The 26,682-nt window shown below is 47.3% G+C and overlaps 2 protein-coding genes across 2 annotated transcripts in view; one reads left to right on the forward strand and one right to left on the reverse strand.

Annotated features, from left to right (window-relative positions):
* The window catches only part of DPP7 (dipeptidyl peptidase 7), a 1,540,287-nt gene that overhangs the window by 799,127 nt on the left and 714,478 nt on the right, over positions 1-26,682 (forward strand). The window lies entirely within an intron of this gene.
* The window catches only part of LOC147710463 (kelch-like protein 9), a 256,008-nt gene that overhangs the window by 49,912 nt on the left and 179,414 nt on the right, over positions 1-26,682 (reverse strand). The gene's annotated exons all lie outside the window — the stretch shown is intronic.

The following is a 26,682-nucleotide window of genomic DNA, read 5'->3' on the forward strand; positions in this document are numbered from 1 at the left end:
AAACTCTTTCAGTTCTTAAAATATTATTTGTTTCTCTTCCCTCGCGTTTACACTTTAATTTTATCGGTTCAGCTTTCAGCTCTGCCTTCTTACATTCTCCTATACTCCTCCAGTCACTTTCTTGCTCCGTCGTGTGTCTCACTACGTTATTGAAGCCACCCGCTTTCAAAACAAAGACACCTTCGTTGTTTTCCCCGAGCTGCTGCTGCTGCTGCCCTTGCTCCCTGACTCTGTCGCTCGTGCCCCAGAACCGAAAACTTAGTCTTCCGGAGGCACGGCGGCAGCGCGACTTTGCTCTTCTCGCGGTACACCACTTCCCTGTCCCTGTACCTGTGTCTGCTCTGGGGTGAGCTCCAGGACCCTCCGCCGCTCCACTCGTTCCACAGCTTACCCCGAGCCCTCGGTCCACACCGACAACAAGCCGGGTCCTTTCGTTCCTCTGCACCACTCCGCTGATAATTCCCCGAGGAACCAGGTCCGAACAAAAGAAGTTGCCGTACACCCTCGGAACACCAGCGGCGGAACACCTAGCCTCACCGCTCAAAGAGTGAGGGGGAAATCCATCAAATCCATCAAAAAGCACCATGCCAGGGGCGGTTTGTAGGTAGGAGTTTCCTGATTTAAACGCACATTATGTAATTCTCTTCTCCGATCTATGAACAGACTCGTTTTTGGGATATGTTATGCCGCGGTATAATTACTGCATCTCGCTCCGCTGCATGCCTGAGCTTTTGCCAACCCCTGTTGCGATGATCACGGGTGCACCGGGAGCTCTCCGACCGAGCTTCCTACTCGGCCGCCATCTTCCCCCTGCCAATCATTGTATGTAAAATACTTTTTGCAATGGATTCTGTTTTCAGTCAAAAACGTGCAAGCATTGCATTGCTTTAAATGCAACGCGTGCACGTTGGCGATTCCCTCGTGGGAGCGAGCTTTAACATATATGGTTCCTGCTCGCTCCCGCAAGCGGAACAGCCGCAGGCCCCCTCCTCTCTCCCCTCCCCCTGGTACCTCCTCTCCCATCTCATCTCATTTTTTTTTTTTTTTTTTTACTTTCAGTGCGAGGCCTGCCTTCAAACCAGTTCCTCAGCACACCCTTTGCAGTGATTCACTTCCCTGTGGGACTTTGATATAAATATGACTCACAAGCCCCTTGCGTTTTTTTTTATCAAGGATGGGAAGATATCTTTCTTTCAGCATCATAACTGAAAACCCCAAGACCTAAAAGTATCACTTGTCTCACAGGGTTGGATATGTCCCGCTTCCCATGATGATTTTGATGTGGTCATCTGCTTACCACAACCTGAATCTAACCAAAACAGAAATGTTTCTTCTTTCCAACAGCAAATCCATCCACTAGGTCAACAAGCATTGGCATAGCCAATAGGTCTCGCCTTTGTGACCTTTCAAGTATTTAATTATGCAGCACAATATCCTTGGTGCAACATCAACTGTTGCATGGCTAAATGTCCCAAAGGCGAGACCTATTGGCTATGCCAATATATTTATTTTCTCTGTCCGTTGTATGTCGACATCCCCATCCCCCCAAAGCCCCACCGCTCTTACCTGTACCGGCCGTGCCTGGAAATACTTTTAAGGAGCTCACGTTCCTGATCTGCAATTGGAACTGTTGTGAGCTGTTGAAGTATCACCAAGGCAGCCGCTTCTCCTTGAATATTACTGAAAATAATTGAGGACAATATGGCAGAGTCAGCCTAAATCTGTTTAATGACTTTTGGTAAAACCGCAATGGATGGAGTACTGTTTATATCCGGTTGCAAAAACAGTACCCCACGTATTTAACTTCTTCACAGTAGTAGACACGCAGTGAGAATTCTGAATTTATATGGGGTCCATTTAGGGAAATACTGCCTCAAGTGTATTTGTTTTTGTGCAATCCAAAAGGGAATTTCATCTTGCTTTGTAGAGTCTATACCCATAATGGCATTTATAGTAATATGACTAATGGCAAAAATCGTTATTGATCTTGTCCAGCTTGAGGACCCCTCACTTGGGCAGTAGTGATTGTAAGTAGATATAGTGTAAACAAATCGTTTTATAGCGCAAGCGTGTCAGGCTGGGGTAATGTCTGTGGATTAGGAAAAGGCGTATAGCCTGCTAAGGCTGGCCAGGTTGCCCTATCATTACTAAGAGGACCTAGTCTGAGATTGTGTACTGTGTGCAGGAGGGCACTTTGGAACCAATTATGATGTTTCTGGTATGTTATAGGAATTTCTAAAATACTCATAAGGTCTATATCCAGCTGGAACTGCAGCCTCATTGTATGTGTGAAATGTGAGTGTATTGGCATTGAGTGCAGGAAAATCAACTAAGGAATAAAAAACTGTATGTGTTGCGTGCCTCAACCCCAAAGGTAACTTCTTGACCACTATTGAGGAGCGCATGTCTAGTTGAAAGTGCAGTTACTGCTTGCGGCACTTTACAGAAGTAACTACTGGTTGCACCATATTTAATGAATGGATTAAAAAAAAAAAGAAAACACTATGGGGAAAAAACTTTTAAACAATCAAGATTTATTAACCTACAGACCTAAATAAGTGCTGTTAGACCTGGGCACCTTGGCGTGGGTCTCTCTTCCATTTTTTTGCTGTTGTCTCCTGCGTTTTTGCTGGTTATGGATGGTTTGGGCACTGTGCCACTGCTGTCCAGTGCCACAGCGCAAGTGCTTCCTATGGTAAATTAATGTATGGATTAGTGATTCCATGATTGGTTGGGTTTACTTGTCAGACCCTAGTAGAGTGTGCCCAGGGCTTGCACACCAAATGCTGCTGGTGGACTTGCCGCACTGGCTGTGCTGCCCAGAGAAGCAGCCTGTAAAAGTGTGTCTCATGTCTGCCATTGCATAGCCTGTGTGAAGTCTGGTACTGCCATGTTGACTGGGCAAGTGCACCCACTTGCCAGTCCCTAAACCTTCCCTTTTCTGCATATTAGTCACCCCTATGGTAGGCCCAGGAGCAGGGTGCATTGTAGGTCAAATGTAGGACATACCCTGGTGTGTGTGGCAAGTCCTAATGTGAATTACAGCCATTTTCGTTTTTCACTATTGCAAGGCTACCTGTTCCCCATAGGCCAGAATGGATAGTTTGATTATTACATTTTATGATCCTAACGGACTCAGGGAACTAGGTAGACATTAGAGTTTAGTATGCCTGAACTTAGAATGATAAAATACATCTTGTAATGAAGTTTGTTTTAACTTTCTGTGTTTGAAAATACCACTTTTAGAAAGTAGGTATTTTCTTGTCTAACTATCCAAACCTGCCTCTGCTAGGTTGTGAATTCCTTGTCTGGAGTTTGAGTGACAGGGGCTGGGGGATTCCAGGAGACAGGGTGAGTCAGCACAGAGCTTAATAGAGAGTTCTGCATGCAGATAGGAGGGAGGAGTTGCACTTGGGATCTGAATAGGGTTTTGCCTTCCCTCCACAATGCTGGCTCCACCACCTGTGGTGCGTCAATTGTCCCTGGCCTACACTGTGAAAGGAAAGAAGGATTCTTGTCAACAAAGTGCTCCAGAACTGACCAGAACTGGTTTGGACTAGGCAAAGTCATCTCTCTGCCTTCAGAGAACAAATGGAAAATGAGCATAAAAGAGGGGACCCAAACCCCAGAACTTTCGATCACTTTTGGGAAACAAGAAGAAACCTTTGCTGAGGAGAGGAACCAGAGAGATTGAGGAGAGACTATCCCTAAGCTTGAGGTATTGGCCTGCAGTGGTTGCCTGACCGCCAAAGAGAGGAGAAAGGACTTCTGTGCTACTTTCATTCAACTTGTGAAGTATCTCCAAGGGCTTGAGATAGAGCTTGCCTCCTGCTGAAGGCTCAGGGACAACATACTTCACCCACCAGCTCCCCAAGAGTTTTTTTGAATTGCCTGCAGTTGTGTTGGGCTTTCTGAAGGACTGCGTGTCGCAAGGAGCTGGAAGCGCGACTCACAAAGAAGCATGTTGCCTCTGCTGCAGCTTCGCAACGCAGAAGCGCCTTGCATCGCTGGAGAAGAGGATCAACGTTGCACCAGACACCGCCGCATCATCGGAGAAGCGTGTAGCCGCCACAGCCGCTGTCATTGCATCGCTGGGAAAGTTTGTTGCGCTGCAGCCTGCACATCATCGCTGAAGCGCGTCACATCACCGGAGAAGAGGATCAACGTCGCCTCAGACACGCCACATCACCCAGAAGCGTTTCACAGGGCCTGTCGCAGCTCAGAAGAACCGTTGTTGCCGCACGGCCGTCGGGCGTGCATGCATCGTGTCACATCAAGGAAAAGACGCCATTGTGTTCATTGCACCAGATCTTCATCGCATCACTGCGCTGCTAGTCGCATCGCCACAGAAGCGCAGTAAGAAACCGAGGCATCACCTCCCCACACCAAGAAGAACCAACGCATCCCAGACGCATCAGTAGGGACCCGACGCATCACCGTTCTTACACGTAAGGGACCAACGCATCACGTTCCCTGCAACACTTTAGTTGTATAGCGTTACGCATCCAAAGGTAAATTGAACTTAAAGTGTCACATTTACACCTTAAGAAAACTAAGCTAATTCTACCATTTTTAAAGTACAGTATTGTGGATTTTTGTCGTTTGTGGTCTTGTGTTAAGTCTATATAAAAAGACTACTTTTTATACTACAACTGGTGTGGTGTCCATGTGTAGTGTTGTCACTGGGTTACTGCATGTGTTCACAAATGCTTTACACACTGCCTCTGAGATAAGCTTGTCTGCTCGTGCCAAGCTGCCAAGAAGGTGAGCAGGGGTTACTTTAATAGTGTACTTACCCTGACTAGACGCAAGAGTTCCTATTTGGACAAAGGTACCTACCTCTGCCAACTAGAGACCCCCAAATCTAACATGTGCTTTCTATTAAGATGAAGGAGGATGAAACCCTTATCAGCATGGATGTCTTTGAATGGAAATAATTACACAAAGCCCCTTCCTGGACCCAGTTTAAATGCGTTGCTGACCAAAGGTGAGGCACAGGACTACCTAAAAGTAGCTTTGGACATTTGCAAGAAAACTACCCGGAAGACCCATTAAATAGGTCCCAAACCTAGAACGTTGGCGGTTTTTTGGTGCCGGACTGAAAGCCATGGACGCTGCCACAGTTGTTTCGGTCACCTTTCGATTCTAAACGAGCATTAATTATTTTTCACTGACGCTGTGCATTATTCACCTCGAGGCCACAATCGATTGAATAATAAAACCCTTGCTCATTGCACCATCAGGATTCAAGCAAGCCGGGCCGAAGACGGCTGTAATGCCAGAAACCGGTCCCTGGAAGCTTGTTTCCTTCCCAGTGAAAGAATTGGCTTGGTAGTTTGGTCTGCCCTGTTCCCATGATGCACTGGGCCAGGGACAGACTAATTTGCATATAGCCAGGTTCTGAGCTGGGATGGTGCAGTGAGCTAAAAAACGGTGTTGGATCAAGCCCTGATCTCTTGACTGGGTGAGAGTATTCTGCTTGATTCGGAAACTCTGTCCATCACCACCCCCTGTTGTTTAATTATTTTGTCCACCATAAGCGTGGAAGGGTATACTCAGATGTGAGTCCCTTGCTCATTGCACCATCAGGATTCAAGCAAGCCGGGCCGAAGACGGCTGTAATGCCAGAAACCGGTCCCCGGAAGCTTGTTTCCTTCCCAGTGAAAGAATTGGCTTGGTAGTTTGGTCTGCCCTGTTCCCATGATGCACTGGGCCAGGGACAGACTAATTTGCATATAGCCAGGTTCTGAGCTGGGATGGTGCAGTGAGCTAAAAAACGGTGTTGGATCAAGCCCTGATCTCTTGACTGGGTGAGAGTATTTTGCTCAATTCAGAAACTCTGTCCATCACCACCCCCTGTTGTTTAATTATCATGTCATGTTACACCATATGGCTGATGCTCCATAGTATGTACAGAAGTGGACTACACTAGTCTTTCCTTCGCAGGCCATGAGCACCACCGTTGCTGCTTCTCCCTGGCTGCTGGGGGGGTGTTAGGGGCCGGGGGGTGGGAGATTGCTATTTCTGTTGATTTGGTTCTTGTTTCTACTTCTCCATCTTTTTCAATGAAGGTTGTTTACACCGATCTGATGTTGGATACTCCAGAGTTGCATTTTTCAAATACAACTACTGAATTGCAGCAATCCCTTTTCCATTTGAGGTCTTCAGGGTACTATATGGATCAAGAACATTTCGCATCACACAGTTGATCGGTGTCTTTGGTTCTGCATCCACCTCCAGCGTGGATTTGTTTCACTTTTTTGGTTTAAACGCACTTAGTTAATCTCTCTGTGGATTTACATTTGGATCATCTATTCATGTGGATTGGATTTGTGACTGTCTTCTTTCGATCACCGTCCATTACCTCCTAGAACATTCTGCTACAGAACTGGCTGACCAGGTGTTGGCTTCTCATCCCTTTTCATGAAACAAGACTTGTGCCTTGTCAGTTTTTCAGCTATTGCAGTGACTGATGGAATTGTTTGGGATACAGTTCCATTCAATATATATGGTCCTATGGAGACCTTGCAGATTCCATATGTGTTCAAAGTATCTATGGGTGATGTAATAGTACCGAGTGTTACAGTTAGATGATTGGGAAGTTGATACTATGATGCAATATTATTCTGTGTTTGATTTCGAAGATTTATATCTTAATTCCACAAACTGCACGGATATGTTCTCTTACCACCATTATGGATATAATTTTTTATATGGAGCATGTGGGCAACGTCCCCATTATAATTACACCCAGTGAGAACATTGAACAACTCCACCACAGGGAAGTTCAAAAACTGAAACAATACACATATTTTACAGGTTATGACCTTTCAGAGCCAATTTCATACTATTTTAAATTGATTCCAACCCAGTAAAAAAAAGTATATGCTTAGTCAGACCAAGCTGATATAAGCGGCTTCATTTGTCGAACAACTGGCCCTTAGAGATTAGGATTATATGAAAGACCATATTGATCTGAAATCCGTGTGGGGTACCAAACCCTGGCAAGTCCAGGGAACAGAAACTCTTATTTCAAGCCTGTTTGATTCCCACACAAATTGTTTTTCTAAACGAAACAATCCAGCAAACTACTTGTCTGGGATTGGCAAAAATCAAAGCACTAAATGCATTGCAAATTTCTTCAATTGCCCGCATAGATAATTCGCAATCTTATGCAAATTATACAGAGGACCAGCTAAATAATCTGATACATGGTACATTTAATTCGTCATTTGCTTCTACTGGTGGGTGGTTAGTGTGGCCAGTTGACACTAACGGTTGTCATGCTTATTTTCTCAGCTGCACCTCCGGTTTCAGATCCAGTAGACCCGACCCACGGTACTTAGTCACCCCATTCGAACATTATTAACGTCTATTCAATGGGAAAATTAGGCCAGCAATGGTTAGAAGAGTCCACACTAACTGCAGTAAAACAACATCCTTCTTTCCTGTCCGAGGACATGAATTTCATCTGATTTGTTTGTTAGGTTAAAGTCCCCTTATTCCATAAGATTCCTATATGCAGCCTACAATGATATCTGCAAATTATGTTATGTTAAAAAGGGATTCGTAGAGCGCACAGCTACTCAACAGGGTGTCCCGGTGCTATGACAGAAGAGACGGGAGACCTCTGAAAAAAATCAAAGTCCGAAGGGGGCAGTCGTTAAGGTATTTATTGGAACATCCAGGTTTTCAGCTGTTTCCTGAAGGCCAGTAGGTTCGTGGGCTGCCTGAGTAGTAATGGCAGGGTGTTCCATGCACGGGCAACTTGCACTTGAAAAGAGCAACCGCCACAACAGGCTCTCAGAAAGTTAGGTGTCACAATCAGATGTTGGTGTGCTGATCTGAGGGATCTGCGTGGAGCGTTGTGAGAAGTTGGCCTGATATATGATGTCTCCAATTCTGGGGGCACCTTGTATCAGTCCCAACAATCCCTTATGGTGATGGTTGTAAGTCAACCATATAGACAAGCTATCCTAATGGTAGCATGGACTAAGCAGCCTTAAAGGCTTACTCAAGAGGTCGTGTTAAGCGAGCTGTTTTATCAATCACAATCCTGTAATATCAAATGAAAGGACACCACACAAGTTATATATTATAAAAATATATGTATTTATTACTAGAATAATCCTCTGTACTCTTTCAAAGGGAACCCCCACCACAGGTAGTGGTATCAGGGGGGCCTTTGTTGTGCCACCTGACTTACCACTGGCTTGGCAAGTGACACAGGAGCGACAAAACTCCTTGACATTTTCTGACATATGAGGCCAGTGAAAGTGAGGAACAAGCCTGTCCCAAGTCTTATTCTGGCCTAAGTATCCTGCAAGGGGAATATCATGGGCCAAGGTAAGAAGGAAGCCCCTTAATTTCAAAGGTATGACCAACCTCCTGGTGGCACCAGGCTTGGGGTCTCTAGCCTCTGAATAAAGGAGCCCATCATCCCAATACACTCTATGGGTACCTTGAGCATTCCCTGCAGCCTCAGCAGCAGCTTGCTGTCTGAGGGGTTCAAGGGAAGGGCAATCTAATTGGGCCTGCCCCAGGTCTGCCCTTGAGGGTCCCCCTGTCCCCAGAAACTCAACCTGATCAGGTTCAAGCTCCTCAGAGACAGTCTCCTCTTGGACTGCAGAATCAGCTTCCTGTGAAGTCTGATCCTCAACCTGGGGCAAGTGGGAAGGCACAGCCTTAACCCTCTTGCTCCTCCTCTTGTGTTGTGGTTGGTCTATAGTTTCAAGATCCACCACAGGTTCAGGTAGGCACTTCTTTGCCTGACTCCTGGTTACAGCCAGGACATGTGCTGAAATCCCTAGCATTTCTGCATGAGTCCTGTACTCCACTTCTGAGTTTTCCAGATCATTGCCTAACAGACAGTCTACTGGGAGGTCTGCACTCACAACAACTTTCTTTAGGCCATTTACCCCTCCCCAGGAGAAGTTCACAACAGCCACACTATGTGTAGTAGTGTTATTGCTTGCATTGGTCACTAGGTAATTCTCACCTAGTACAATCTGTCCAGGGTCCACAAAGTTAGGTGTCACCATAGTGACACTGGCACAAGTGTCCCTGTAGGCCTGAGCCAGTTTCTCATTAATCAAAGGCGTCTGCCTATACTTGCCCAGGTTACTGGGACTCACAGTAGTGGGCATGGATATGTCCACATCATAGAGCAGAACTGCCTGAGTAGGGATTCTGACTAGGCCAGACTCCATCTCAGTACCCAGGGTTAATCCTACTATACCCTTTGTCTGTGTACTACCACTGCTGACTGTACTAGGGGTTGCAGGTGCTTTAGGAGCTGCAGTGGTAGGGACTGGATTTTTCTTGGTGCATTCACTTCCCCAATGGGAAATGGACTTACAGGTATTGCACCAAGGTTTCTTTGGGCCATCATTCTTCTTCTTCTTGTTACCATTCTGGGAACCACCCTCCTTATTAGATTTTGTGGGCCTGAAGAAGACTTCTGGTCTTTTTCTTTATCTTTCTTATCCCCACCCTTCTGGTCTGTTTTCTTCTGGTCACCACCATGGTTCTGGGGTTTCTGCTTAATCCTTGTTCTGACCCATTTGTCTGCCTTCTTTCCCAATTCTTGGGGAGAGGTCAGATCAGAGTCAATAAGGTATTGATGCAACAGCTGGTTCTGACAGTTACTAAGGATCTGCTCTCTCATTATAAGATTGTACAATCCTGTATAGTCTGAGACTGTACTTCCCTGCAGCCAACCCTCCAGAGCCTTAGTGGCACAATCAACAAAATCAGTCCAGTCCTGAGTCTGAGCTTTTTGGGTATCTCTGAACAACAACCTGTATTGCTCAGTGGTTAGGCCAAACCCTTCAATAAGAGCACTCTTCAGGACAGAGTAGTTTTTGGCATCCTCAGGTCCAACTGTGAGGAGCCTTTCCCTCTCTTTCTCAGAAAAGGAGTACCATAACATTGCAGCCCACTGTTCCAGAGGAACCTGCTGTACCATGCAGGTTCTCTCCAGAGTAGTCATCCATTTGTGGATGTCATCCCCTTCCTTGTAGGGGGGCACCATTTTTGTCAGGTTTCTATTATCACAGGCCCTGTCTTTCTCTCTAGGAATATTGCTGCCACCAGTGGAATCTAATCCACACAACTTTTGTTCTCTTGCTAAAGCAAGTTTAGCTGGAGCCAATGCTATCTCTTCTCTCTCTATCTGGAGTTGGACAGCCCTCATCCTGGCCCTATGCTCTTTCCTCCGGGGGGAAGTCATTCCCCTTTGAGATTCCCTGGAGGCACTAGAAATGTGAGAGTCCCTGAAAGGGCACCACACAAGTTATATATTATAAAAATATATGTTTAACTGTGCTTTTGTTTAAACGCTTGTGCTTCTGCACTCATAAAGAGTACAGAGGATTAATCTAGTAATAAATACATATATTTTTATAATATATAACTTGTGTGGTGTCCTTTCATTTGATATTACAGGATTGTGATTGGTAAAACAGCTCGCTTAACACAACCTCTTGAGTAAGCCTTTAACCCCTTTACTGCTAAGGCAATATTTTTGGGCTCATTTAGTTTCCATTGAAATCAATGAAAAGTGCATGACGAGTTACCCTTGTCATTAGCATCGAAGAGGTTAAGGCTGCTTAGTCCATGCTACCATTAGGATAGCTTGTCTATAAGGTTGACTTACAACCATCACCATAAGGGATTGTTTGGACTGATACAAGGTGCCCCCAGAATTGGAGACATCATATATCAAGCCAACTTCTCACAAGCGTAATATAAGACTCTTATGCGGATGTAGTGGGCCCCCAGACCGTGTAACGCCTTGAAAGTAAGGACCAGGGCTATGAAGAGAATTCTGTAATGGCTGGGCAGCCAATGCAGTTACTTCAAGTGGTGGGGAATCCGGTCTCTAGGCCCTAGTTTAAGGACTACCCTGACGCCGTCATTCTGAATGAGTTGAAGTCTGTTCAGTAAGAACTCCGGCAGGCTCAAGCAGAGGACATTTACATAGTCCAATCTGGAGGAGACAAGGGCTTATACGACGTCTTTCTGTGCCAGATCAGCAGCAGGTAGAGAAATTTCCTGAGCATTTTCAGGAGTCCGAAACACGTGCCAGCTACTACCTGGACTTGTGTTTTCATGGATGAGGCGTCGTCCATTTTTACTCCCAAGTTTTTGACAGTATTAACCACTGCCTGGGGAGGAGACATTTCAGCTGGCCACCATTGTCTCCAGACATCCTGCGGAAGGGTACCAAAGAAGATCATTTCAGACTTTTCGTGGTCGCATTTGAGGTGGTTAAGTCTGAACCAGGAGAAGGCTTCTATCAGACAATTATTAATCTTCTCCCCATTAAAGTCCTCCCCCCTTCCTACACGTAAACACCAACTGAGTGTCGTCGGCGTAGGATATAATCATTGCCTCACCAGCTTCTGCCGGGGGGGCCATGTACAGATAAAAAAGTACCGGGCTCAGGTTGGAGCCCTGCGGAACACAGACTTTCAAGGAAGGGATCCTGGCTGCGAAAGGGGGGGACCAGACCTCTTGTTTTCTATCCTTCAAAAAGGAGGAAAACCATCTCAACACTGTGCCGCCTAGGCCGCACTCCTGCAGTCTCTGTAGGAGGCGATAGTGAGGCACGGTGTCGAAAGCCATAGAGAGGTCCAGAAGGATCAATACTGCTTTCCTTCCATTTTCGACGGTCTCTTTGATGGATTCAGAGACCTCGAGCAGAGCTGTCTCTGTACTAGTTCAAGTTAAGTTTTATTGGATGATTAGTAAAAATCGTTATAATCTTCAAGCAAATTAAAAATACAAAGTTACATACTGTGAAATTATACGTTCTCTGGTAAAAGTCACTATACAGTTAAAAAGAATGAAAACCTGTTCTCAATTTCCCCCTGTACAGTACAGTCTTAAGATCAAGGTCGTGAGCGAGGTTTGATAATTGCGTTAATGCCACAATGCTCTTCACGCCTCTGTCCGTTCCTTGTGCTCGACATTGAGTGCCTTTTAGTTTCCTTGTAGCCATTTTGTTACCTCAGCCATAAATTTAAGACCGCGACAAGCCAGAATAGAGGAGGTACCTCCTAGCCAGCTGATTACGGCTTTCCGGCATGTGTAGATGTTTAGAGTGATAAAGATGTCCCGTAGGTACCGTCTTCATAAAGCCAAGAGTGCCGGGCATGCACATAACAAGTGCTTTAGGGTTTCGTTGTGGTATCCACACAGTCTACAATGGGGACTTTCATTTTGGTATTTCCAGGATGGTCCTAATGCCTTAGAGTAGTGCTGACCCATTCGGTATGCAACGTAAGTTTTTTTTAAAATGTTGATTAAAGTGAGTGGCTAGGTATTCCTGTGGTTTTTGGTGAGTGTAAGAGGAGATTACTGTCCATGCATGGCGCCGTTTGGTTAGAGATTTTTTGTCTTCTAGTAGTGATTTCCTTTTTTCTGCAACGTTGGCGGCTTTACAAGTGTGCCTGGTCTATTTTTTTTCTCCATACTTCTAGTAGGTCCAGTTTGGACAAGCAGGTACTCAGATAATTTCCCCATGAGTTGGTGAAAGGCTGTTTTTTCTGATGTTTATTTTCCTTCCAGCAGGTGTTCTCTATTGACTCAATTGGGGCAGAGCGAAGTTTGTGACATAGTTTAACGAAGTTGTACATTGACCGATGTTTTTGATTTTGTAGGCCAAATTCAAGGCGGACTTGTGTGGGAGACACTGATTGTGGCAGTTTGAACACTGCTTTGTATATTTTGTTTTGTAGATCGTTTAGTATTTTTGCCTCCCTTCCGAGCCACGTGGTTAAGCCATATGACAGTGTTGGTAAAATTTGTGCAGCCATTACTTTAAGAAGATGGGTATAATTCGGGCCGGCCATTTTTAGTTGTAGTTGCCTGTACGCATAGATTAGTGCTTGCACCTTCTATTTTATTGACAAGGTGTGCTCCTTGTTTGAATGGTCTTGTCCAAGATTTACGCCTAGGTACTTATAAGAGTCCCGCTCTTCTAGCACTGAGTCGTAAATTGACCATTTAAACTTCCGTTTCTTGCCATCCCCTAACCGGAGCACTTTTGTTTTTTCTTTGTTCAGTTCCAAGTTTTCTTGAACTAGGTAGGATAATAGGATAATAGCGTGTTTATTAGGCGTTGCAAGCCTATGGGTGTTTTACTTAATAATATTTTGTCGTCTGCGTGCTGCAGGATTGGAACAGAGACATTGCCAAGTTTCGGGGCGTGGCTCTCGATATTTAATAAGTTGCTGCCTATATCTGCTAGGTTTAAGTTGAATAGACAGGGGGCTAAGACACAGCCTTGTTTTAGGCCGTCCTGGATTTCAGTTATAGCTGTTAAGCTGGACCCTTGTCCTTGTTTTACCATTGCCCATGTGTCGCTGTACAAACCAGTTATAGCATTTAATAGACTTTGGGACAGCCCCCGCTCTTTTAGCTTTCCCCAAAGTCTGGACCTGCTCACTCGCTCGAAGGCTGCTTTTATGTCAACAAAGCACCGTATAAACGATGGTTCTTTTTTTTGGCGTTCTCCGTTAGTAATGCCAGGATGGTCAGCTTTGTTAGAGTCCCCATCTCTTGTCTGAATCCAGTTTGGAAACTAGGAATTATGTTATGTTTTGCCCATTCTTGCAACTGCTCCAAGAGACATGAGGCGTAGAGCTTGGCTTCCACGTCTATTAAGGAGATCAGCCTGTAGTTCCCCGGGTTTCTTCAGTCACCTTTCTTATAAATAGGGTGGATGAAGTTTCCTTTCCAAGAGGCAAGCATTTTCCTTTTATGAAGATTTGGTTAAAGAGCACTGTTAGATGTTCGGCCCAGAACTCGTCATTGAACTTAAATACTGCAGTTGGAAGACTGTTTGGACCAGGGGCCCCCTCTGCTTTGAGTTTTTGAATTAGTTTTTTTAATTGGGTGCAGGTGGTCCGAGTGGATTGTTGAAAAACCTCTTTTTCACTTTCCCAGTCTTTATGCGTTCTTTCACTGACTTGGATTGCTTTTCTTTTTCCATGTCATTTGATGGTCCTTGGTTCTTCACGTTGCTGTGTGGTTCCTTTTTTAAGTAAAGGTTCCTCATGTGGTCTCCCCAAACTCTGTCCCCAATTCCGGGGTCCTGGTGCAGTGCTTCGCCTTTGTTTAGAATGTTTATGATACTCCAAAAATCTCGAGAATTCGTTTTTTTGCTCGTGAATAAGAGTTTTTCCCAAATCGATTCCTTATATACTGCCTTAGCGGTCCACAATTTTTTCCAGTAGTTTTTCCTCATAATCCTAATGATGTTAGAATTTGATTTAATTCCTTGTTTTTCCATTCTCCGTTGGGTCCGTAACTCCCGGAATATTTTTCTCTTTTCGAGTCTTAAGTCTGTGTTGTACCAGGGTTCTGTCTGTACTTTTGCTGTTCTTTGTGTCCCTCGTGGGGCGGAGTGCTTTTCCATCAAATCCTCTACCAGTTTTTCCCAGTTTTTTACAAGGTCTCCGTCTTCTAAGTGGCCGAGTTTTGTCATAAATTTACTGGCTTAGGTCTGGATGTTCTTTGTTTCTCCTCCCCTCCATTTTATTTTCCGGAGGTTAACTTTCTCAGGCTGTTGCAATAAAGAGGACAATTTTTCAGCCCTAGGAACTGCAACGATCATCCGTAAATTCTGGGGGTGGTGGTCGCTTTCTATGCGTTGAACTATGGTGTAATCCTCAATGGCCTTTTTTTGACTGTCACTTACTATTGTAAAGTCTATAATAGACTTAACCTTGCCACTCATGTAGGTTGGTACCGTCGAAGAGTAACCGTTTTCTATGCTGTTTAGGATTGTTAGGCCCATTGTTTTTAATTTGCGCGGTGAAGCTAGTTTGAACCCCTTTGCTGCACCTTTCTCCTGATTGTATCTACCCTTGTCAAAGCTTCTTAGATTGCAATTAAAGTCCCCTGATAGTTGATGCCTTTCTTTTCACGTGACAGCTGGAGCACTGTAATACAACAGTTTAATAGCTTGGCTATTATGGTGCATGAAGGGCCTCTAGGGGACGGTGTCAGTGCTAGGGTTCTGTGTACCCTATCCACCACCAGTAAGTGCAACAAGTTGTCAGAACTAGAGATGTCTTTTAGCATGGTTGCTACATACAGTTCCACCGTGCCGATGTTTTTCAACTCCAGGACCCCTGTTCTACGTAGGTTGTTATGGTGCGAACTTGCCTTCAGATCTTCGTTCTCACCCTGTATTATTGCTGGCAATTTCTCTATTTTCAGGCGTTCCGTGGTCAAGTACATGTTGTCTTCTGTCACTGAGATGCGCTGTTCCAGCTTGGTGGTCGGGACATCATGCATAAATTCAGGGTATCTAGCTTACCATCAAAAGATTGCAAATTCTGCTGTACTTAGTGTGGTTTCAAGGGCCGATGTTCTTTGACCTGGAGCTCCAATTTCTTGATCAGTGGCGACAGTCTACGAGGTTGGTAGTCTGTCGCTCCACAAACGTGAGGCATGGTTCCATTGGGAGCAGCAAGGGCTGTTACGCAGCCACATGAGCAATCCCTGGACTTCCTCCTCCCCTCTGATCCCCTGGTCAAAAGGCGCCTCAGTGTTGCCATGCGCTATCTGCACCACTCTCCCCTCAACGCTACCACCGCACTGGGTGACTCCTAATGTGTCACAAGGGTTGTACACTTCTCGGGTGGTAGGGGCACCCCACAACTAGCGTTCCTCAGCGACGCAGCATGGGCCTGCAGTGGCCTCCCTAGCACTTCCAGTATGGAATGCCCTGGGTGGCAGATACAGGTAAGTGATAGCACAGGGTGCCCTCACCTTCTTCTACTGTAGCGCCCATGATGTTTAGGCCCACAGCAACACTCACACCCAGGAAAGAGGGGCCAGGGATGTCGCATATGCTGGAGGCCCAGCTGCCCGCCAGAGGCCTCTGCCGATCCAAATCGCCCAGATTGGTGCCACCGGCAGTGTTCTTGTTTTGCGCAGTACGCAAGGGGTGTTGGGCCTTCCTCTAGCTGCTCACCTCGATTAGCACCACCCCAGTCTGCACATGAGGCCTCTCAGTCACAGCCACCTAGTGCCAGTGTTTTGTGCTCCTGGCCGATTGTGGGCAATCACCCCGCCATTCCGTGCATCCCTGCAGGGCAGTTGTAGCTCAGTTGTAGCGGGCCTATTGGGCAAAGGGCCACCTCAGATTGTTGCTGGGCCCACAGTTGTGTCACACAAGCAGCAGCAGCACAAGGGCAACCCACCTCTGCAGTCCACTCAGTCGCAGCCAGCAGCCCCTCAGCCCAAAGCAGCGCCATAGGTCACATCCAACAGGTTCCGCCTTCGCATCAACATCCACTTGCTCAGCTATGGAGCTGTGGGCTAGCCGCAGTCGGATAGCCTCAGCGCTGCCTCGCACGGCTGCCATTTTTAACTCTGCTGCCGCAAACACTGCTTGGCTGTCGTGGGCTGTATTTCAGCTATTGATTGGTTGTAGGGTCAGATTTTGTTACCCGTGGTTTGCACAAGTCTCCCGGTGCCTGGATCGCCTTATGCAGGAGCGTCAGGAGCTGGATGACAGGATAATTGCTGGATTGAGGCTCACGGTCAGCCCAGCAACACTAAAGTGTTTCCATCTTGCCGTAGGCTTTGTAGAACCCCCTCCCTCCGATGTGATGGAGTTGATGGAAGACACATCACCAACTACAAGGACATCCTGGGTATGAAAGTTTTTTGACCAACTTGATAGCATTTTGCACTCTGTGCAACAAAGCATTGTCTTACTGGAGCCAATATTCTTTAGGCATTGTCACCTTAATTAAGCACGTTCAAGTGCGGCACCCACACATGTGTTCAAAGGGGTGGTCAGTGGATAAATTGTTTCCCAGATGACCCAAGCAGCTATAGCAATTGAATCAGCTACTTCACCGCCGAATGCTGAGATGTTTAGGGCTCCTCTATTCATGATGCAAAGAAACATTTCTTTGTTTTGATATGAGTAGTGTACCCAGGTTTATGCTCACCATTCTGAGGCTGACTGGTCTGTTGAGGCAAATTAACAGACCTATCATATTTAATGTTTTCTTTATTTTTGCCATTTTAATAATTTTGAGTACATTTTCATTTTGTGTATTTTTTAACTCTGTGCCTAGATGTTTTTAAATGGATGAAAAATGTGAAAACCAAGTACAAATCTTATTCTTTTTAGCATCACCCATTAATTACAGTTGAAACCACCAATATATCCATCATCAGTAAACATCTGACACAGCAGTAATCAATGTAGTTGCACATCAGGAAAATTGAACAATTATTTTACATAACTCTATAGTGTTGTTGATCAAGTTTAAATCTGATAGAATGTTCCTTGGGAGTAAGGGAATATATACATACATATTTTTATACCTTAACCATGTGTCCCAACCCCAATGTGCAAAGTCAGACTGAACTTCCATCCCTATTATTATGCAATAAGATTGGTGTTTATAAGTGTGTAAAAGGTTCTATATTTGCAAGTTTTTGACGTGATATTGACCATTATAAATAGGCAGCTGCTTAGTGCATGGCAACTGGCTTATTGGTATATAATGGTGGTGTGTCAGTGTATGTTGATAGATATATCCATGTAGAAATGTATATGATGATAGTTCTTTTGACGTTTAATTGTGGCTATGTCTCCTCTGTTGTAACTGGAGTAAGCTTGCATTGTGATGTATTCGAGCCAATCTATTATTTTGCCTCTCTGCAGTTGTGCTACATAGGAAGGCACTGGACCCAACCCCCTTCATAGCCCTAAGGCAAGGCCATAAAGGGAGTTAATTAATGCCCATACCATTGGATACGGCAGGGGTAAAATGTGATTAGCCGCCTGATCCTTGCAAGGCTAGAGAAGATGGCTTGAGACAAAAGCCATCCTTATTTTTTTTCCTGACTTGTCAAACAAGCTGTGAAAAGATGGTTGTAAGTAGGAGGCATTTCAGGGCCACTTGTGAATAATGCAGCAACAAATCTCTTAGTCAGTGCTACGTTTGAGTTTTGATTTATTTTGTTTCTGGGGTTTTTTAAGTACGTTCTAAGGTCCACTAGATCTGTGGGAGCCCATGTGGGTGTTTACTTGAAAATATTAATTGTTTGGCATAAGCACTCTACACTCAGAATTAGCTTTATGTCCCCAAAATGACTGAACAATGACTGAACATATTTTCAGCAAACTAAGAAAAGACATCACATAGTTGAAAAGCTACCATGCCTTAGAAATTTGTTGACCATCCTTTTTGGTGTATTGTGCAGAGTAAATATCTCTATGGAAATTTAAAGGCTGGAGAAAATGAATGTAGACGCCCCCCTCCCCCTTATAACATTTATAGCATTAGAATGATCTGCCACATATTTGGCACCAGATATCCTTGTAAATGTATACGTTTGGTTGAGTAATAAGGATGCATAAAATCAGATTTCTGAAGGAGGCATCAACCTCAACTACAGAGCCATGACTTCTCCTCCGTGAATGTGTGTGTGAGTCAGGGCCAGACTGCCCGTAGTGGGCACGAGGTGTTTTGCCAGTGGACCGAAAAGGAGGGTGCCGGTTTTGAACTGTTGAGGACTTTTTTGTTGTTGCTGTGGGCCGGTTTTGCAGCAGTTTAGACCCCATGTAACAAAAGTACGTTTCCCACCAGCACCCCCTCCACACGCTGGTCCCCCCAGGCCTGTCCGACATAATTGCCAGGGCTGGTTTGCGTTCCCAGTCCCTCCCTGGTGTGGGTGTAGATAGGTAGATTTTTTTTTTTTTTTACTGAAAGAAACAAAGGTTTAAGAGACATTATATTTAGGTTTTAAAATTAAATTAATGTTTGAAAATCAAACACACCCTGTAATTGTTCAATGAGTTAACTGTAGTGTAAGCCCTGGAAGCAAGCTCGTTTGGTTTTATTTATGATACGAAGCTCCATAGAGGTCCAAAACGCATACTTTTAACATAAACAGAGAAACATATATAAAGTCAAATCCTTAGCGAACATAAAAGCCAACAGAGCATAAGACCGAACTACTATATATGCCATATAATTAATACAGGTCTAAAATACGCTTAGAAGAGTTAAAAGCTCTATCGAAAAAATATTTAATTGGGAGGTACATAAAGTGACTCTAGTGCATATGGACAGAAATTATAAACAGGCAAATATGTCAGCCAACTTCAGCAACAGAGTGGAAAAGCAGAGCAGGTATGAAGACCAAAGTTATACATTTGAAAATCATTTCAACATAGTTTTCAATCAGCCAGATTGCCTTTAGTCCAACTTTAAAAAAAAATCTCTTTAAAAAATCATAGCCTGAAAATAATGTAAGCCCTGGAAGCAACCATGATTGTGCATGTTGAAAGTTATAGGGTGTGCCGTTTACAAGTCACTAAAGTTTAGGGTGCCTAGATTTCTCCCTGTTAAACAAGATAAAGGCTGAGTGCATGTATGTTGCAGAGGTATGTTTAAATGAATGTTGCAAAAGATCTAGTTAGCTCACTGAAATAATACCAGCACATTTCAGTGTTTTGTAGTTTTTTAGTTTTTAAACATTAGTTTTTAAATCATTTAACACTTAACAATAACAATACTTTACCGGTTGTCCTTTTCAGTAAATTTCTAGGGGCCGATGTAGGTAATTACATTTTACCACTTCTTAATTACCGAATGAAACCGAATCGGTATTTAAGAAGTGGTAAAATAGAGGGGGGTGGGGGGGGGGGGGGGGTGTAGGTAATACAGATTCGGTAAATACCGAATCGTTAAGATTCGGTATTTACCGATTCTGTAAATACCGATTCGGTAATGCACATTGATTCCAATGGGCATTGAAGCCCATAGGAATCAATGGGCATTACCGAATCGGTATTTACCGATTCGGTAAATACTGATTTCAGCAAGGGTGCAGGGGGTGTCACTTTGACACCCTCTAGCACCCCAATTCCGGACTTGCGTGCCATGTGGCACACATACATGCCCTAAGGGCATGTCTGTGTGCCACATTGCACAGGTGTGCATGCACACATGTGCATGCATACCTGAATTCGGTATTTTACCACCCAATAAGATTGGGTGGTAAAATACCGATTCTTAAGGGCCTGTGGCACTCTTAGGAGTGCCACCTACATGTGGATTTACCGATTCGGTATTTTACCGATTCTGTAAATTTACCGGTTCGGTAAATTTACAGAATCGGTAAAATATAGGCCCCCTACATCTGAAAACCCATTTACCGGTCGGTAATGGCCGAATTCGGCCGTTACCGGCCGGTAAATGGCCACCTACATCGGGCCCTAGATGTTTTCTTTATTGTAAGGGAAGACAAAGTTACGATACCTACCTATAACATCTCTGTAAACTTTGTTTTTTAAATATGTATTATCTGAAAGAGACACGTTAGTGATAGATTCCTTACCTTAGAATATCCCCAGGCGTCAGACTGGATCCGGAAACTTTTGCGTAGCAATACCCCTGTGCGTCGATAGGTGTCGTCTGTTGACTCCGCATCCGTTGTCTGCGTCGTTAGCGCCGGAATGACGTCGCTGGAGTACTTAGATGCCGCCCGCGCGCGCTGACGTCAGTTCTTTTTTCCGCGCCAGCTAGCGCAGATCCGGAGAAGCTCTACCCCTTAGTCACTTTTTGACTAAACTTTTTTGATCTTTTGATCTGTTTTTTCTCGAGTCGTTCGACTCCTATGGTGCCGGTAGGGATGCCCGGGTTCAAACCCTGCTCCAAGTGTAATCGAATTATGTCGGTTACCGACCCCCATTGCTGGTGTCTTCAATGTTTAGGCCTCAACCACGACGACCGTAGCTGCTCCGACTGCCAGGCCCTGACGTCTAAGGCTAGGCAGGAGCGGTCCCGCAAGCGTCCTGCGCCGTTCAAGGTCCCGGTCCCACAGGAGGTCGAGGGACTGGTCGCGGGGTCAGAGCCCTCGTAGCTCCGAGAGGCGGCATCGGTCTTCGGGATCAAGATCTTCAGGTAAGAGGCATGAGAGGTCGGAAAGGCATCATCGCTCTTCCGACCCACCCCGATGCTCGTGCGACGCGCCGGGGGTTCGGGTGACACCACCCACACGGCTCCGACGGAGTCGCGGGCGCCGCATCCTGCCCCACACCTTCTGGTCCCTGGGCACGATGCAACGCCTGAGGAGGTCGAGCGGTACCTCATGGCCATGAGGTCCCTCTCTCTTCCGCCGGGTTCCATGGCGCCTTCGGGCCCAGCGGTCCCGGCTGGGGGGCCTAGCGGGTCGGGTTCTTCGGCTCCGACGCCGCCAGGTGCTTCGGCCCAACTCCGCCGGCGACTTCGGTCCCGGCGCCGCAGGCCCCCACTGGATCCGCTTCCGGATCCGGGTCGTCGGCGGTCGACCTCACCGACGCCGGCCCCTAGGGTGTCACCCCCGGCGCGGCCTACAGGCTACGCCGTCCCCAATCCTACCCTTGATTCGGTTCCGGCGCCGGAGCGGCGCCGCTCTCGACGTCAATCAATCAATCAATACAGCATTTGTATAGCGCGCTACTCACCCGGAAGGGTCTCAAGGCGCTTGGGGGAAGGGGTCCACTACTGCTCCGACGTCGTTTGGAGATTTTTATTTCCGCGAACTGGCCCCATCCTTTGAAAATGAATTTCAGGTGATGGATGACGAGGGGAATTGGGAGGGGTCTGTGGACCCTCTGGCACAGGAGTGCCAGTCTCAGCAGGACTGGACATGTAAGCTTGGGGATGCCGGTGAACTGGACACTTCGCCAGGCACTGATTTTGTCTCCCCTCCAACCGTGGCTACGGAGAAGGGGGCTGCCTACAGTGTAGTGTTGACGCGGGCGGCCAAGGCCTTGAGCCTGGAGCTCCCAGTCGCGGCTGTGAGGACTAACCTCCTCACTGAGGTCCTTGAACCGCAGGCAAGCTCGGCTGAGCCTCTGCTGCTGTTTAATAAGGCCTTGTGTGACGTTCTTTTAGGCACTTGGTCTAGGTCCGCTACAGGTCAGCCTGTGGATAGGAACATGGCCAGACGCTACCGCCCGGCTCCGGGCGACCCTTGCTTCTTGTTCACCCACCCCACCCCGAGAGCCTTGGTATCCAGGCCTCTACTTCCCAGACCGCATTCCCGACAGCTCCGCCCGATCGGGAATCCAAAAGGTACAAACAATTCGGTAAGAAAGTATTCTCGTCCCTGAGTTTGGGATTGCGGTCAGTCAATACCGCATGCCTCTTAGGCCGCTACACCCACACTCTGTGGGACACGGTCGCGGACGTGCTGTCACAATGTCCGGAGGAAGCCCGGACTAAACTCTCCCAAGCCCTTGCGGAGGGTCGAGATGCGGCACGCTATTCCATCAGGTGTGGGCTGGTTACCACGGAATCACTGGGCAGAGCGATGGCAACGACAGTGGCAGCTCGACGCCACACCTGGTTGAGGACTGCCAACTTTTCGGCTGATGTCCAGGCTACCCTTCTTGACATGCCGTTTGATTGCCGTCGCCTCTTTGGCGAGAAGGCAGACCATGCGCTTGAGCGTTTTAAGGACTCCAGGGCTATGGCCAAGTCCTTGGGGCTCTCGGCCCCACGCCAGCAAACGGGTGCCTTTCACTCCTTTCATGGCCAAGGAAGGGGTGCTCCCACACGTGCTGCCAGCCACGCACTGTAGACTGATACACAGCACGGTGGCGGTCGTGGAAAACGCTGTGGCGGCGGTCGGGGACAACGGCGAGGCCAGTCCACACCTTCCCCTGCATTATCCGCCTCAAAACCCTCCTAGTCCGTGCTTTCAGGCCCATGTGACGCCAGTGGGGGCCAGGGTTCGCCATCACCACTTCCACTGGCGCACTGTCACATCGGACATGTGGGTGCTGCAAATCGTCTGAAGGGGCAGCTCCCTCCCCTTCGAGACGACCCCTCCAGCCATGCCACCGCAGTACCACCGCGTGTCGGGGGATCATTTAAAACTTCTGCAAGAGAAAGCTACGGCCCTCTTGGCCAAGGGGGCCATCGAGCGCGTTCCTGGGCCAGAAGAAGGGTGTGGTTGTGTTGGACCTGGCCCTCTTGGCAGGGTCATCCCTAAACTTTTTGCCTTCCTCCAATACTCTCTCTGACCAATTTTGTTTGGTTTAATGACTCTGGGCACTTTACCACTGCTGACCAGTGCTAAAGTGCATATGCTCTCCCTATGTAAAGTGTAACTGTGATTGGTATTCCTGATTGGTTCATTGGATTTACTGTCAGTCCCCAGTAAAGTGCACCAGGAGTGCCAGGGCTTGTGAATGCCAATACTGCTAGTGGGCCTGCAGCGCTGGTTGCGCCACCCACAGAAGCAGCCTTAAAATGTGTCTAGGGTCTGCCACTGCAGAACCTGCGTGCAGTCTGGTACTGTCATGCTGGCTGGGCAAGTGAATACACTTGCCAGCCCCTCAACCTTCCCTTAACTTCATATTAGTCACCCCTATGGTAGGCCCTAGGGCAGGGTGCATTGTAAGTGTAAGGTAGGACATGCTCTGATGTGTGTGGCATGTCCTAATAGTGAATTACTGCCAAATTCGTTTTTCAATATTGTAAGGCTACCTGTTCCCTTTAGGCCAGATGGGCTGCTGGAATTATTACACTCTATAATCCCAGCAGGCTCAGGGAACATGGTAGAAAATAATGTTTAGTATGCCTGAACTCAGAATAATAAAATACTTCTTTTAGTAAAGTTTATTTTAATATCCTGTGTTTGCAAATGCTACTTTTAGAAAGTTAGCATTTGCTTGCCTAACCATTTCAGCCCGCCTCTGCTAGGATGTGTATCTTACTGTCTGGGATATGTGAGTGACAGGGCTGGGGGATGACAGGTGGTGAATGCAAGGATTACACCTTAGTGGGAGGTAGGAGTGGCCCTGGACTTTTAATCAGGCTGTGCTCTGCCACCACAATGCTGGCTCCGCCCCCCTGGGGGGCGACTGATGACTCAGCCTGCACCTGGCCCAGGAAGGGCGAAGCACCATCAACAAGGTACTCCTGGCTTCCCCTGGCCACACAATGCTGGCTCCACCTCCTGCGGAGCGTCTGATGTGCCTGCCCCTCACACTGAAAGAAGACACCAGAGTACACCCAACAAGAGCTCAGAGACTGAAAGAAATTATGCAGTGGCCCCCCTGGCCTGAGAAGACAAAGTATAAAAAGTAGGAGCCCTGCTCCTTGTAAATCAGATCCTGTTTGTGCTACAGAAGAAACTCTGCCCGTAGAGAAAGACCTGGAAAGACTACAAGGAGGAGTGCTGTCTCTGGCCTGTGTCTGGTGCCTTGCTGCAGAAGGAGAGGAGAAGGAAAGACTGAACGAGACTTTTGCTTTATTGAAACTTTGTGCCAAACTCTACTAAAAGATCTCCAAGGGCTTGCTGTGGAACTTTCCCCCTGCGCCCCAGGAACATTGGGCGCTACCCCCCCTGACAGAGGAACCGCTGTGAAACGCTGCTTTCCCCCTGCACGCCTATCCGGGAAAAGCGGAGCGCGCTGTGACCATCGCGCTCTCCATCAAGCTCTGGGTATTGCCATCCCTCTAAACACCGTGACTGCCGCCTGCTAGGCCCAGAAACATCGCAAAGACCAGCCCCGCTGGCCCGAGCACCGTGACTGTTGCCCCGAGCCGCAGCTCGCAACGTGAAGAGAGGTCGTGCCCGGTGCCTGCATGCACCCCTCCATGACTCGTGCCCCTGAAATCGCCTGCCGCTGTCCGAGAAACAGCTGCGGCGTGTGGTGCGAGAACTCCGTCTGGATTGCCTGTGACGTGCTCTGCGGATCACCGCCTACTGCGTGTGCCCCCTCTGTGAGAACCCCGAGGCGCTCTGTCACCGTGACCCGGCCCGAGCCGCAACGCCAACCTCCGAGGCCGAGCCGAGCCGCCGCTCGCTCCAACCCAGGAAGGAAGGCACCGCAACGAGGATCACCGAGCCGACCTGCGACCTTGCCGCCTCGACCCCTGTCCAAGTTACAAAAGGTACTGTTGTTGCCCCCGCGGTGCGAGCATCTGGCCTGCCCGCTCGCACCGCCCTCTGATCCGCACAGCCCCCGGAGCCGCTTGTTGAACACTCCCAGGGCCTCCGCTCTCTCCTCAGCCAGCCGCGCACAGCCGTGCGGCTCGCACTGAGAGTGGGACTCGAACCAACCTGCCGCCGCTCCCGCCGGAAGCGTGAGCCCGGGCCAGTCGGGCCTATTCGACCATCAGAGGTGCGCCGAGGCACCAGCAGGCAACCCCCCTTTTGATAACATTGAACTGAAAAGCCCCAACCAATATCTTATTTGGGGATTAAGAAGAACAAGCTGATTAAGGACTGTGACATTGCTGAAAGTCACTGGAACCTCGCATTGAAAGTAACAAGACTGTATTTACAAGCCTACGTTGAATATATATATAAAGATATATTTTTACTAAAATACAGTTTGGTGTCATTGTGTGGTGGGTTAGTGGTCATTGTGTGTGATGTTGCAAATGTTTAACCCTATGTACTCCAGAGTTTAGCCTAGACTGCTTGCGCCACACTACCTAGAGGGTGAGCAGGGGTTATTTCTGGGAGTAATCCTTTGCCCTGACTTAGAGGAGAGGGTCCCTGCTTGTCGCCAGTGCTGCACTGCGCCAACCAGAGACCCCCAATTCTAACATTGGCAGCAGCGAGAGGATCACGAATTTACATTTGCAGTGTCCATACAGTGATTATTGACCATTGCATAGTGATGACAGTCCAGTAACCTAAGCCACAGATTTTTTGGGGATTTATGATTTGCTAGAAGAGATCTCCATGTGTTTTTGAAGTCATGCCTGTGTCAGTGAAAATGGAAAAGGCAGCATCCATTTCTTCTGTTGACTGTGATTGGGAGAAACTAGAAAACTATACCGGGAAACAGCTCGAGCTTCTGCAAAAATTTGAACATTTCCATGACCGGACTCTCCAGAAGGGAGCAGTTCCAAAAGGCGCTGAGGGCCTGGGTCAAGGCAAGGAATGCCCCTGGAAAAGATATTGAATTTGAGGATGCAGAACAGCAGCTGGAGGGACCCCTGACTCCAGAGTGGAGGGGTGCAACCTCCCCATTGGGTAGCAGTGTTTCTGGCCGAGGTCTGTCGCCAGAGGAGCTGGCGGACAGACAGGCAACCCGAGATCACAAATTGAAGTTGGCAGAGCTGGAAATAAATGGGCAACTGGAGCTAGAAACCAAGAAGTTGGCCCTGGAAGAAATGAAAATGCAGCTTGGCCGTGACTTAAGAATGAGGAAACTTGACATGGAGCTCGAGGGGCTTGAGGCTAGGAGGGCTTCAGCCCAGCAACAAGAAATATGTGTAGCTCACAGATTGAGCTTTGCTGAGTTGGAGGTGGAGTCCAGCTCAGCTGGTGGCAGCAACATTCAGGTATCTAGTGCTGACAGCATAGTGCGCGCACCTAGAGATAAGGCACCTGACTTGGAGGGGGTTAACTTACATCAGGAGGTTCAAGGGCATGAGGTTGCTCCAGTAGTGCGCAGCGTCCCTGAAGGGAATAGGGTAGCTGGCGTAGGAGTTCATGGTCCTAGTGGTGGGAGGGATTCCCCCATGGTTGAGGTCCTGGTGGGTGAGTGTAAAGACCGCCCGGAAGAGTGTGGGTTGTGTGACAGAGACAGTCCGCTACTGTCTGGCCAGTCTCAGAAGGATGGTGTGGAGTATGTGTGTGAGGCGCTAGATGGAGAGGTGGAGGATAGTTTGGTTAACC

This window comes from Lissotriton vulgaris, chromosome 5 (assembly GCF_964263255.1).
Source record: "Lissotriton vulgaris chromosome 5, aLisVul1.2, whole genome shotgun sequence".
In the NCBI taxonomy this organism is placed as follows: domain Eukaryota; kingdom Metazoa; phylum Chordata; class Amphibia; order Caudata; family Salamandridae; genus Lissotriton; species Lissotriton vulgaris.